Source organism: Melanerpes formicivorus, unplaced genomic scaffold (assembly GCF_026170545.1).
Source record: "Melanerpes formicivorus ecotype bairdi unplaced genomic scaffold, bMelFor1.0.p_v2 SCAF_29, whole genome shotgun sequence".
NCBI classification, from domain to species: Eukaryota; Metazoa; Chordata; class Aves; order Piciformes; family Picidae; genus Melanerpes; species Melanerpes formicivorus.
The window spans coordinates 5,292,121-5,305,702 of NW_027142381.1; positions in this window are offsets into that span (position 1 = coordinate 5,292,121).

Below are 13,582 nucleotides of genomic sequence, written 5' to 3' on the forward strand. Positions count from 1 at the left end.
GCAGGGAGGCCCAGACCCAGGTGCTCAGCCACTGGAGCTTGCTCAGCTCCAGCTCCCGGGCTGTCCATGTCCCACAGCCCCACTCACTGCCAGGCAATTAATTACCAGCACCATAGGAGAGGCCAGCCAAGCCTTTTGTATAACATATTTGTTTCCTGGGAAGAGGGGGGAGGGAAGATGCAGCTTAAAACATTCATGGGGATGCCTAAATAATCCAAACCAGATGGAAAATGTGTTCATAAAAGGAAGCTGTTAAATAGCAAACAACTGTGGGGGAATGCAGAGGGGCAGCACAACTTCACACTGCAGGTGATACCCAGTCCCATGAAAGGCAGAATCTGCTCCTCCCAGCTTTTGTTTTTAACAACACAAAACAGGATCGTTTTCTTCATCATGGCAAGTGGAGGGGTAAGAAGAACAGAACAGCACAAAGCATCTGATGAAGGAAAGAGGAGGAAAGAAGCTGCAGCTTTCCTGAGGAACAAAAGAGAAAATGGGGAGAGAAGCAGAGGCTGCAGGTGGACAGCTCTCTGCCCTCACAGATGGGAGCATCAAAGGCTATGAGCACTTTATAAAGAGAAGGAGAGCTGTGCAGAGGAGCCACAGCCCAAAATTCAGACCTGAGATCTGTGTGAAGTTGAGAAGCAGTGCTGGGAAGTGTGGATCTCCTTTCCCTTACTGCAGGGCTCCTTCCACGGCATTGCCCAGCGTCCCAGCGACACCATGTGCCAGGGGAAGGCAGCCACGAGAGAGCCCTGGGATTAGAGCATTTCTAAATGCAGCCACTGGACCTAATCTCAGAGCAGCTGGAAGCGACAGGCACCATCACTTAGCAAAATCAGCATGAAAACCTCTCGCAGGGATCAGCCACCAACAGGTCTGACCTTCAGCCTGCCTCTGCAGAGCCTCAACACCGAGGCTCCAAACCCCTGTCCAGCATGGCAGCTCTCACCACACTGCCCCACAGCGGCATTCTTAGGGCTCTCTATCATCAACCCAACAATAACAGCATCACTTCACAGCTCCTCAGCAACCCAGAGCCTCTGCTGTTACCAGGGAGGCGAGAGCAGCGAGGATGCTGCAAAGCTCTTGCCTTGGGACCATCAGTTCAGACACTCCACGACTCTTTTGTGTTCTTTGAGCACAAATTAACCCAAAAGCCACCAAAACAATAACAAAGATTCAGCAAAGAAGAGACAAAGCTCATGCAAGTGCCAGATGGTAGCAGTCCTCTTCCCTGCTTAGTCTTCTCAGCCCTAATCTAGATGAAAGCCTTCGCTTCTTGAGCAAAGAGCTTATTTTCCACAGTAAGAAGATGAGGGTGTTAGAGCTTGGAGAGCCAGGGGAGTGCTGCTATTTAGAGGAGGTGAGGAAGCATCTCCAGACCCAACAGTTTCCAGCCTTGCACTAAGTGTCCCAACCTCACCCTTCTTTGGAATTGAGAGGGAATCAGCAGATGAGGTGGGACAGCCTACATCCCCATCAGGAAAGGAGAGCCAAAGCTCTGCAGAGTCACTTCAGCTGGCTGTGCCCATGGCTCAGGGCCCTGAAACAACAGTTTTGCCCATGTGTGTTCACATTCCCAGCTGGTTTAGGCCCAGCTCTGTAAGGCTGTACAGGCTCCCAAATGCCAGAGTAAGCTCACCTGTAAGCAGGTCTCTGGGGGAGCACCAAGCATGTGTCTCCCTGAATCACTCTGAACACCACTTGCAGAGGATAGAGCCTGGATCGCCACATGACACCTTCAGAAAGGAACCTGGGCTTGGACATATTGCCCTAGGGACTCTTCTGGCCTGGGGAGGTCACCCCATGGATGGGCAACAGACACAGAATCACAGAAGGCTAGGGGCTGGAAGGGATCTTGAAAGATCATCCAGTCCAACCCCCCTGCTAGAGCAGGATCACCCAGAGCAGGTCAGACTGGAACTCACCCAGACACCAGGCTTCTCCATGCTGTTGTGTGGGAATGCCCTGGCCATGAACAGGAGGAAAATCTCAGGAAAGCACAGGGAGACCTCCACTCTCAGGCACCTTCTAGCCCTTGCTATCAAGAGAGCTGTCACACAACCAGGCACATTCCTGCCGCTGGGGACAGGCATCAAGCCCAGCGTCTGGCAGCTGCAGGAATGGGACGAGCAGATGGACACGGTGAGGTGGATCCTGGTATGGATAAGGGAAAGTAGTGGGCCTGAAAGTCTTAGAAGGCACAAGAAGAAAGAGAAATCAACTCAAAGTTAAACGCTGCAGCTCTCCCTCTCACTACAACATTCAGCAGGAGTGCTTTGCATTCCTGCAGAGAGGGCTCTGAACATCTGCTTTGGGATTCAAGCCGCAGCACAAGGAGCACCAGCAGCGTTAACCTGGGGCACAGCAGGAAGCACCGAGCTCTGCCTTTCTTCCTGGCCATGCCAGCGAGGCTGGCAGACCTTGGCACCCCCGTGAAATCCTCCCAAAACACCACCTCTCGTCTAACAAACACCGACAGGAGATGCGAGACTGCCACCTACGCCTCCAGCAGCCTCACGCCCACGCTCCTCCCTGCTGCCAGCATCCCTCCTGTCCCAGTCCAGGGCTCTTTCAATCTTCTCCAGCATCAGGATTTCTCCTTGTTTTATCCTTGTTTTGCAGAGGAGGACACTAAGCAAGAGGCAGATCGGAGCAGAAGCAGGAGGTGGTCTCCAGAAAGCAAAGCCGGGGTGTCCCTCAGATTCACCCGAGGTCGTATCTCTGCCAGCACAGCAGAGCTGGTTCTTTTTCTGCTGTTTACACCCCTAACCTGCAGAGGTCCAGCCAGGCTCCTTGCTCAAGCCTGCTTTCTCTTAACACCCCCCTAGCTCTGTAAAGCATTTCCTGACCAGCAACAGCAGTCTTCAATTCTTCGTGAGCAGCGGTTTGTCTCGCCACAATTTTTATTGTGCATCATGAATTTTAATGGAAAGCCACACAAAGCCCAGTCCTGAGGCAGGGAGGCAGCGAGACAGGAGGGCTCTGTGTGAGGACAGAAGTGCTACAGTTGTAGTGAATGGTTGTGGTGGGTGAGGGAAGAGTCCAATGGAGCCACTTCCATCCGTGGAGAGCGTGGAGCTGCCTGCAGCTTAGGAATCGTCGCCGCTGGCTCCTGCGTCACAGCAGTGTCCTGGCTTTGCTGCTGTGTCAGCATTTTTTCCAAGCTGTGACAGCTTTCCAAAACACCCCAACCCCCCCAAAAGGAAGCACTGAGCTTGGCCATTCCCATCTGACATGCAGTACTTCCCACTCCATCTCTCCATCCATCCACAAGCAGGAGACGACCCCCTGCCCCAGCAGCTCTGCCTGCTGTTAACAACACCCCTAGGTAGAGGTCAAAAAAGCCCCAAACACAGACCCCCCCAAACCAACCCAGAGACAGCAAAGAGATTTTTTTGGGGGGCTGAAATGATCTTTCTGGCTCTGCTGAGGAGATTCTTCTCCATTGTCACTTTGGTAGCAAATCAATCAATCAATCAATCAATCACTTGATTTTACACCGGCCTCAAAAATGCTCCCTGCCCCCTACGGCTGGTTGCAGACAGCCCAGATCCCTTCCTTCCCACACGGGGTGGGTTAGTGATTCACCCTCTGGTTTCAGCACCTCTGGAAGCTCAAGGAATTCAGTTAAACTCCTCCAACAGATCTCTGGCATCATCTCCTGGCAGGTTAAACCATCCAACCAACCAAAGCAACCAACCCAAACACTTTCATCTGCCAGAAGGAAAAGCAACTCCCTCTAAAGCTCGGCAAGGAGAAGCTTGGGTGAGGAGATGGATGGGCAGTTGGTTCCATGGAGGGTTTCCCACTTCCAGAAATGAGCTCACTCACAGGCATGCCAAAGGTTGCAGTCTTATTGGCAGCTTTCTCCAAGAGCAAAACCTCAGAGAATTGTGGCTGGCAGTGACCTATCCAGGGGAAGTGAGCAGGAAAATACACAGAGCACCCTCTCTCTGTGGAGAGGACAAGGGGGAGGGATGCTTCCCAAAATCTCTTGGCAGCAGGGTACCATCTGGTTTTGCAATCAATGGCACACTCATGGACAAAGCCATGTGTCATGTGAAGCGAGGAGGAGGAGAAGGAGGAGGAGGAGGAGGAGGAGGAGGAGGCAGCAGAGCCATCCCAGTGCTGAAAGCTGCTACAGGCCATGCCTGGAGACAAAGAGAGATCCTCTTTGCTTTTGAAGATCCTCTGAGAGATGCTCTCAGTGGAAACCACGCTGCCATCCTGCCCTGAGTGTGGCAGCAAACAGAAATCTGGAGGCACAAGGACATCTGGCTGGGTCTCCCCAGCACGTGAGCCAAGCAGCAGCTCTCAAGTCTCCAAGGTTTCTGACCTGCAGGTCAAGGCACATCATGCCCCTACCAGTCAAATGAGTTGTAAGCCATGTGTGGAAGGATTCAACTTCACCCTAACTGTTGGTCTCAGCAAGCTTCTGTTGCCCATGGTCTCAAACACCAGCCCTCTTCATAGGCAGCAGCTTCTGAACTTAAGCAAACTTGTTCCCACCCCAATGGCTAATGCCTGGTTAAAGACCACTCAGCTCTAATCTGATGGTTGAGGTATTCATGGCAAGTAGATCAGAACAGCACCAGAAGACCTCGAGGCACTCAGGGCTTGCCAGACTGCAGCAGAGGTGCCAGCAGCAGATTACAGGTAACAGGAGAAGCCTCTCACCCTCGGCACAGGGCTATGAGCACCCTCCCTGCACAATGTCCTCCTTCTTCCAAGAAGCATCACCAGCTCCTCTCCATCCTGTCCAGGTGTGGTAGCCTGGACCTCATTACTGACCAGCTGTCAGTTTTGGCTGAAGTTTAGCTCTGTCTGCTGCTGTGAGGCCACAAACAAGTCGAGAGGCGAGCTGGATGCTGCTGTAGCTGGCACATCAACCCGAGCTGTATTGTTCAGTGCATGCTCACACTGAGCCCTTCATCTTTCAGCAGATCTGCTCAGATCCCAGTTCTCAGCAATGGGGAAATGCTTCTCTAAGTTCTGGCTTTGTCAGGGTGACCATTCCAGGGGGCTATTATCTTCTCCAGGGCATTCAGCTACCCCAGCTCAGCAAAAGCCAGCAACTCCTGGCAGTGCTGGGCTCCAGCAAGCCCTAGACACCAGGGAACAACTTCCTGCAGGCAGTCAGCTCAAACACAGCAGCTTTCAGGCTGCTCTAATTGACACCAGGATCCATGCTGGCCTCCAGCTGTGCCTGGGCTTTGAGAAGATGATGGCCACCTTGTGTGCCTGGGACAGCTTCCTTCCCTGCCACAGTCCCTTGTTTGTTTTATGCCTGTACAGCCTTGCCTGGGCAACAGCTTGGTGGAAAGAGCTTTCCTGCTGAAACCCTGCTTTGTGCTGCTCTGTGTCCCTTCTGCACACAGACTGCTAGGAAGACAGTAACCCCCCTAGAAATGCTGCAGTGACACCAGGCAAACCATGGTGCTCTGGTGATGGCAGAGCATCCTCATGTGAATGACATGCACAGGGCAGGCAGCCTGCTCTATGTGAACCTGCTCTGGCAGTAGGGGTTGGACTAGAGGATCTCCAGAGGTTCCTTCCAACCTCAGGGAAGCAGCCTACCTTGGCACTGCTGCTCTTCATGCTCAGGCAGGAGACAGATGCAGTCCCCAGCTCTCCAGAGAAGGGGACTCCACTGCCTCTCTGGGCAGCCTGCTCCAGGGTTCCAGCAGCCTCACACCAAAGTAGTTTTCCCTTAAGTTCAGGTGAAACCTCCTGGGTTCCAGTGTCTGTACCCACTGCCCCTTGTTCCATCACTGAGCAACACTGAGAAGAGCCCAGCCCCATGCTCATGACCTCCTCATTTTAGCTATTGATTGGCACTGAAAAGATTCCCTCTCCGCCTGCTCTTCTCCAGGCTAAAGAGCCCCAGGTCCCTGAGCCCAGCTCTCCGGGTGTCTCACACCCCAGGTTCTCCCGGGACAACCACTCCCAGCCCCATGCAGCCGCCAGCTCTGCGCAGCTCTTCAAACAAGTCCCATTCCCGGCCCAGCAAAGCGGGATCAAGGCTGAGCTCCTGCCACCATCTAGTGGCGTTCCGCCGGGAGAGCCAAGCCTGCCAACCGCAGCATCGCCTCAGCTCCGCCCGGGAGCCCCCAGCCCATGGCTCCCAGCCTCCAGCTTACCCAGCAAAGCCCCCGCTGGGCTGCAGCCCCCTTCCCCAGCTCACGGCAGTCACTTTGTCTTGGCGGGGTAAATCCCGAGCGTCAGACTTCTCTTCGTGACGCAGAGCAGCTCTTGGGTTCTCGTTGCTTCCAGGCTCACTCGGCTCACCTGCAGTAACTTTAAGCTGATGATTGCGAAAGCAATTAAAAAGGACTCCAAGGCGCTGGGGTGATTGGCTGAAGGACCCCAGGTGGTGTCTTCTGCAATCCCTTCAGAGGCAGGGAAGCCTGCACTGAGCACCGAAAGGAGCAAACACAGCTGATGATCGTTTGGCTCAGGGGCCGGGGCCACAGGTGGAGTTTTGGTTTCTCTGATGATGGCAACGTTGTGCTGGGCACAAACAGAGCTCAGCTATCTCAAAAGGGGAGAAGGATCCAGTGCATGAGCTGGTGAGGGTCATGGATAGGGCTTTTAAACTAGTTTTGGGCTCCCCAGCTCAGGAGGGACAGGGATCTACTGGAGACAGTCCAGAGGAGTGCTACCAGGATGATGAAGGCACTGGAGCACTGCCGTGAGGGGAGGCTGAGAGCCCTGGGGCTGGTTGAGTCTGGAGAAGACTGAGAGGGGATTTACTAAATGTTTATCAATCTCTGAGGGCTGGGGGTCAAGAGGCAGGGGACAGGCTCTGCTCAGTTGCACCCTGGGATAGGACAAGGGAAAATGGATATAAAGCACAGCACAGGAGGTTCCACCTCAACATGAGGAGGAACTTCCTCACTGTCAGGGTCACAGAGCGCTGGAGCAGGCTGCCCAGAGAGGTTGTGGAGTCTCCTTCTCTGGAGCCTTTCAAGACCCATCTGGATGCTTTCCTGTGCCACCTGTGCTGGATTCTATGGCCCTGCTCTGGCAGGGGTTCGAACTTGATGATCTTCAGAGGTCCCTCCCACCCCCTAACAGCCACAGAGGAACTTTGTGTGTGTACCACTTCCCAGGGGTCTCCCAGGACAGCTGTGGGGCTCAGAAAGCAGGAGCTTGAAGGCAAAGAAGTCACAAACAGGAGTTTCCACCTTCAGCTAGACATTTATTTCCTCCCTCTGCCAGGCAATTCAGCACTGGCAAAGTTTTGATTAGTGCTGGAGGGGAGAGAAAAGGAAGATTTACAATCCCCACCACCACCACCAGTGGAGCAGCTGCCAGCACCCTCATTCCTGTGACCTTTTGAGGGCAACATTTCTTCGGAAGCCTCTGCTTTAACAAGGGGGTGACTGAAGCAGAGGGAAAGGAGCTGCTGGGAGAGGACAGCTGCTGCTGCTCCTCATTTTCAATGATACTTCCATGTAACACCAAAATATTTGGCACAAAGAGGCCGATTAGAGGAATGCCATCACTGCTGGCAGATGGCGAGGCTCAGCCCGATCTGCAGCAGCCTCCTAACGCTGGCTGTAAGCTGATTGCAAACCCAGCCCCTGCACTTTGTTTTCTCCAGCTGAGCAAGCTTTACATAATTATTATTATTATGATGGGTGTTTTTTTTTCATTGCCCTTCTTTTAGTTTGTTAACAAACATCATCACACAGAGCAAACATCCTGATGACAGCCTCGGCAAACCAATCCCTCCCAACCTCCCTTCCAGCACCTGGCAAGAGCAGCACGATTTATTATACCCCCATCATCACCACCACCAGTGGTGGCATCTGCTCAGAACACCTCAGCTGAAGCTGCCCATATCAGCAAGAGTGAGGAGAGAGCTTTGAAAGAAGCCCTGGTGAGACCCCATCTGGAGTCCCGGGTCCAGTTCTGGGCTCTCCAAGAGACAGGGAACTAATAGAGAGAGTCTCCAGCAGAGGCTTGAGAAGATGCTGAGGGGCCTTGGAGCACCTCTGGGAGGAGGAAAGGCTGAGAGCCCTGGGGCTGTTTAGCCTGGAGAAGAGCAGCCTGAGGGGATCTGCTCAGTGCTCATCAATATTTAAAAGGCAGATGCCCTTTACATGGGACCAGACTCTTCTCAGTGGTGCCCCATGACAGGACAAGGGTCCTTCAAGTGGCTCAGTTGGTAGTGCATCAGACCCTTAATGGGAAGGTCAGGAGTTCAAAGCCTGCAGTGGGCAGTAGTGTCCTCCCTACTCTAGTCATGAGGTCTGGGGTGATAGGTTGGACTCGATGATCTTTGAGGTCCCTTCCAACCTTAGGAATACTGAAAGGGGCAACAGTCACAGACTGAAACCCAGGAGGTTCCATCACAACCCAAGGATGAACTTCTTTGCTGTGACAAGAGCATTGGAGCAGGCTGCCTGGAGAGGTTGTGGAGTCTTTCTCTGGAGAGATTCAAAACCCACCTGGATGTTAATCCTGAGCAACCTGCTGTGGGGGACCCTGCTTCAGCAGGTGGTTGGACTGGATGATCTCCAGAGGTCCCTTCCAACCCCTGCCATGATAGGATTCTGTGAAACATGGCACAGAACTACAGCAAAACTTTCCCTACATCAGAGGGAATACTGCAGGCAGCAGGCTGCTCACTTCTGCTTGAGAGCAAACTGAGCCTGCTCAGATGCTGAGCTGCCAAAGTACTTTCTCCTCAGTGGGAACCCACCAGAGATCCTCCTGGAAGTTTACTCCAGGGCAAAAGCTGTGGCACCAGGAGTTCTTCAAGGAAGTGGCATGTCTATAAACCTCCCTGAACAAAGCTGTGCACTTGCCAAACAGTGGCTGCTGGAGCTATGAAAGAGAGTTTGTTTAACAGAAAACAAGTGGCTACGTGTCCCAGCTGCCCTTCCCTTCCTCTTTGCTGGCAAGGGACAGAATTCAGGGGAAGCCAAAGGTGTGACAGCTTTGCTCTAAGGAAGGTAGTGCCAGGCTTGACTCAAAGCTGAGCTCACTCAACCCAGGGCATCAGTGCTCATGCAGGGCAGACAATTCAGGTTTCCTACAGCCACACCCAAGGGGCTGTGGAAAAACATTCTGTAAATGCAGCCTCCCTAGGCTGAGTCCCCAGGAAGATTCTGTCACAGATCTGCTATTAAACAATGCTCCCATTTGCCACCAGATTTGAACAGGCACCACTTGGATGCTTTGAAGTGCTCCCCAGAGAAGCAAGGCAGGCTGACCTCCTTGCACTTGTCAAACACACTCTGCCTATATACCCTTTTAACAGCAAAACAAAAAGTCTGTTTTCCCTGCTCTCTGGAGCACCCAAAAGGTGCAGGTGTGACTTGTTCCAGATGAACAGTAACTGGAGCTGGAATTTAACAGGTTACATTATCTTCATTTCAACAGCCACCCAGATCTGGGCTCCAAGCATCTCCAGGCACCTTGCAAGCGTTCTGAAACACTCAGCAGCTGGTCTGGGTTCAGCTAAGTCACACAGCACTTGGAGCAGTGGGGAGGCAGCAGAAGATAGCAGCACAACAACCCCATGCAGTGCTACAGGCTGGGGACAGAGTGGCTGGAGAGCAGCCAGGCAGAGAGGGACCTGGGGTAGTGGTTGATAGTAGGTTGAACATGAGCCTGCAGTGTGCCCAGGAGGCCAAGAAGGCCAAAGGCATCCTGGCCTGCATCAGGAAGAGTGTGGCCAGCAGGAGCAGGGAGGTCATTCTGCCCTGTACTCAGCACTGGTTAGGCCACACCTTGAGTCCTGTGTCCAGTTCTGGGCCCCTCAGTTTAGGAAAGATGTTGAGTTGCTGGAAGGTGTCCAGAGAAGGGCAACAAAGCTTGGGAGGGGTTTGGAGCACAGCCCTGTGTGGAGAGGCTGAGGGAGCTGGGGCTGCTTAGCCTGGAGAAGAGGAGGCTCAGGGGAGACCTCATTGCTGTCTCCAACTACCTGAAGGGAGGTTGCAGCCAGGTGGGGGTTGGTCTCTTCTCCCAGGCAAGCAGCACCAGAACAAGAGGACACAGTCTCAAGCAGTGCCAGGGGAGGTTTAGGCTGGATGTTAGGAAGATGTTCTTTGGAGAAAGAGTTATTTGCCATTGGAATGTGCTGCCCAGGGAGGTGGTGGAGTCACCATCCCTGGAGGTGTTTAGGAAGAGCCTGGATGGGGTGCTGGGTGCCATGGTTTAGTTGATGAGATGGTGTTGGGTGCTAGGTTGGACTCACTGATCTCAAAGCTCTTTTCCAACCTGGTTTATTCTAGTCTATCATCAGCAAGAAGCAGCAACAGGACAGATAGGTCTGGCTCACAGATTCTGCATTTCTCATGATGGGCACCAGCTTCATTCCCTACACTGAGAGCAAGGAGTCTGTGTAAGGTACACCAAGAGCCTGCAATTCCAGTGTACTGTGGCCTTGACTGATTTCCTCCCGTGGTCCACGTTAGCAGAGGTGATTTGTGAAACCCCCACTCCCCAGCAGCAGAAAGGAAAGGCAGCAGGGTAAACTCCATTGGTTTTTATTCTGCAAAGCAATATGCACATCTTACAAACACAAAATTAATCTAGGAGAGAAATGTTGTCATTTCCAAATCAGCCATTAACCATCATGCAACAAGACAAGTGAAATGCAAAGAGTGAAACCGAACTGAACGAAACAAAAGCCATCTTTAACCCCACAATCACCTGCAGAGGGTTGAACACCGAGGCTCAGATTTCTCTGTGTAATGCCAAAGGAGAGGAAAAAAGAGAAACAGATGCAGAAGGAAAATGGCAGCTTCCTAAGAACAAGCCAACCACATACACACAGAATCAAAACTGATTCAAGTCATAGTTCAAAAGACAAAAAGAAAACAAACCAACAAACAAACAAACAAAACTAAACCAAAAAAGGAAAGATCAATATGATCTGAACTTCTTCTTTTTCAAACTCTTCTGTTTGGCTGCATTTTTGACTTTTGGACACCAACCATCCAATATCCCTCAAGTACTGCAGCACCCCTCCCAACCCCCCCCCCTCCTCCCTCCCTCCATGGCCACCCTCACCTCTCTGCTGCAATACAGGGGGGGGGGGTGCAAAAGGGAGCAACTAAGGCCAAAAAAAACCACCCCCCACAACTCTTCACCATCTCCTTCTTGTGTGTGTGTCACTACTTCAATGCAGTGGGTAGTAAGTTTCCCCAAGCAGGCTGCTTTCATTCCCAAACAGCTAAAAACCAGGTTAAAAGAAACAACCCAACAGAACAGCAAACCCAACCCACTCCCTTGTCCCCCAGCAGACCAAACCCCAGTGTGGACATCTGGAGTTTGAGTTCTCATTTGCTGAAACAGAAAGGACTTGGCTTAGCTTTTTGAAAGGAGGGGGCTGTGCTTCTTTCTCTTGTTTTAAGCAGTCCTATTATGTTGGGTGTTTTCCAAGCAATTCCAGAACTGGGGACACCACCCCAATCCATTCCCTCCTCCTGCCTTTGGTCCCCCTAATCAAGCCACCCTCGGAGGCAACTCCAGCAGTATGACTGCAGAAGGCTGGGCATGAGTGGACAAGGAACAGCCTGGACCACTACCATGAGGAGCTGTCTACCTGTTGGGACTTCACCAGCTCATTTCAGTGAAGCACTATCAGCCCATAGCAGCATCAGGAGAAAACTGGAAGCTTCATCTCATCCTTAAGACTTCAAACTAGGCCACCTCTACAGCTTTGTCCTAACATCCCTGGAGGAAAATGCATGTTAATTAATACCACTTAAGTAACTGAAATGCTCTAAAGGAAACCACCTGAAGTGTTGACTGTTTTGCTTCAAACACTCCAAGGTGTGTGAACTTAGAGGTGCAGACCAGTAGGGTACCACTCAAGAGTGTCTACAGGCAATAAACCAAGGGTCTTAAGCCAGCACAACTGAGACTGTGAGATTTTTGACTTGAGTTTCTTCTTTTGTGTAGTTTAGAGGTAAAAGGGGGGGGGAAAGCAGCTTGTGTATGCATGCAGACCTAATTATCCTGACAAGAAAGCTGAAAGGTCCATTAAGGCAACCAGTGAGGCTTTAAAAGCAGTGGCAGAAATGTCTACAGGAAAAAAAGAACTGAGAAGTGAAAATGAAGGCTACTTGGTCAGAAGCCAGAAAGAAACAGTAAAAAGGTAGGATGGGAAAGGGAGAAATGCTCTGAATAAAACCTGATTTAAGAATGGACACAGAGAACATTGTGTGTTTTACTGTGTGGTTTCTTTGACCTTCCTTCACAACAGCCCTGAGTCCCCTCCTTGTCATTTCTCCCCTGAGTGGCCAGCAGGGAATGGCAAAGGGACAGGGCTCATCAAAGGGTCATTTTCAGCTGCCCTTCAGAGATGGATGGAGAATCCCAAGGCAAAGCTTTACACCAGACTCAGGGATTTCTTTTCCTTTCATTGTTTGCACTTGCCCCAGGCAGTGCAGAGCCTCAGCAGACTCTTGATACAATCCATCTTTGTAGAAAGGTTCACTTTCTAGGAAAAAAAAAGAAAGAAAGAAAGAAAGAAAGGAAAAGGAAAGGAAAGGGAAAAAAAATGATGGAAAAGCTGCTCTGCAGCAGAGCTGCACAATCCTGGATTGAGGGCTCAGGATGGGAGGCCAAGTGGAAAGCTTTCCAGGTAAAGTCTCTCTGCTGACTGATTCTCTGGCATTCAGCAAACCAAATGGAAAACAGAATGGAACAAAAAACCCCAAACCCAACAAACCCCCCCCCAAAACCAACACCAAAACCAAGCAAAAACCCCAAAACCCAACCCCCCCAAAAAAACCCAGACCCCCCCCAAAAAACAAACCCCCACAAAAAAACCCAACCCCCCCAAGAAACCAAAGACCCCCCAAAAAATCCCCAACCCCCCAATACCAAAACCCCCAAAGCAAAAACTCCTAACCCCCCAAAAAAACCCCAAAACTCCTAAAACCCAACCCTCCCAAAAACCAAACCCCCACAAAACCCAACACCCCAAGAAACCAACAAACCCCAAAGACCCCCAAAAAATCCCCAACCCCCAATACCAAAACCCCCAACCCAAAAACTCCTAACCCCCCCAAAAAAACACCCCAAACCTCCCAAAACTCCTAAAACCCAACCCCCCCAAAACCCAAACCCCCCCAAAACCCCAACCCCCAAGAAACCAAAGACCCCCAAAAAATCCCCAACCCCCAATACCAAAACCCCCAAAGCAAAAACTCCTAACCCCCCAAAAAAACACCCCAAACCCCCCAAAACTCCTAAAACCCAACCCCTCCAAAAAACCCAAACCCCCAAAAACCAAACCCCCACAAAACCCAACCCTCCCCAAGAAACCAAAAACCCCCAAAGACCCCCCCAAAAAATCCCCAACCCCCAAACCAAAAACTCCTAAACCCCCCCAAAACCCCCACCCCAACACTCCTAAAACCCAACCCCCTTAAATAAACCAAAAACCCAACCCCCCAAAACCCCAACCCTGCAAAAATCCCCTGAACACCCCCAAAAAAACCCAACCCCCTCAACCCCCCCCAAAAAAAAGACCTTCCCATAAAACCAACCCCCCAAAACAAACCAAACCCCCAATAGACAAACAACCCCCCAAAAAACCCAAGCCCCC